Source organism: Penaeus monodon, chromosome 30 (assembly GCF_015228065.2).
Source record: "Penaeus monodon isolate SGIC_2016 chromosome 30, NSTDA_Pmon_1, whole genome shotgun sequence".
NCBI lineage: Eukaryota > Metazoa > Arthropoda > Malacostraca > Decapoda > Penaeidae > Penaeus > Penaeus monodon.
Window position 1 is genome coordinate 5250947 of NC_051415.1, and position 880 is coordinate 5251826.

Sequence of the window (880 nt, forward strand, 5' to 3'; positions counted from 1 at the left end):
AATTCATGTATCATTCATATATCATGAAGCATAATGAAAACAGAATACACAAAACGAAAATGTGAATACACAAAACAAAAACTGAATACACAGAACGAAAACTTTTTTGAATATTACTTATTAGAAAATTTATAAATAAAGAAAAGCCACGATTGCTAGGTTCTTGTCATTCTGGTTTTGTTTAGAGTACGTTCTCTAAATTAAGAGTAGCTAACACGTGGCCAGTGTGCAGCCGCGTTTGATAAAAAAAAGTGTGCTTCGCATTTAACAATGCAAATTTATACATTATAATAAACAAATTGTAATCAATTATGTTATTAACACAGGAAATGATACTAACTGGTGATGGAAAAAATTAGAACAATACCGCAGTTCAAGTTAGCACAGACCTTTCTCGTACATCATTATGAAATATACAGTTAAAATAATAATAACAATATGGTCCAAATAGGTGCCACACCACTTCCTCATAGGAGAGGGATTTCACATATAAAGCTACACGTGTATTTGAGTATATATGGATACGTGTCTGTATTTTAAATACATGAGTGGAATTAAATGCATACAGTGACAGGCATCGATACAGAGAATTGTCGAAGGCGATGTCGATACAGCGATGCTTGAAAATTGGCTAAAGCGATTCCACTACATCGATTCTTTGCAGAGTTAAAGCGATATCGATACCAGTGCACATATATCGTACTTTATTGAAAGATAATATACAAACTGATAAGTAATTATTGGATTTGGATGTTTTTCAAACTTTGGTATCAAATGTGGATATTTTGATGACTTCCACAATACAATAACAATGCTTATACATGCCAGTGATAGGTGCGTTCATAGCACTCAATGCTTAAATCGATTATTAAAAAGCCGT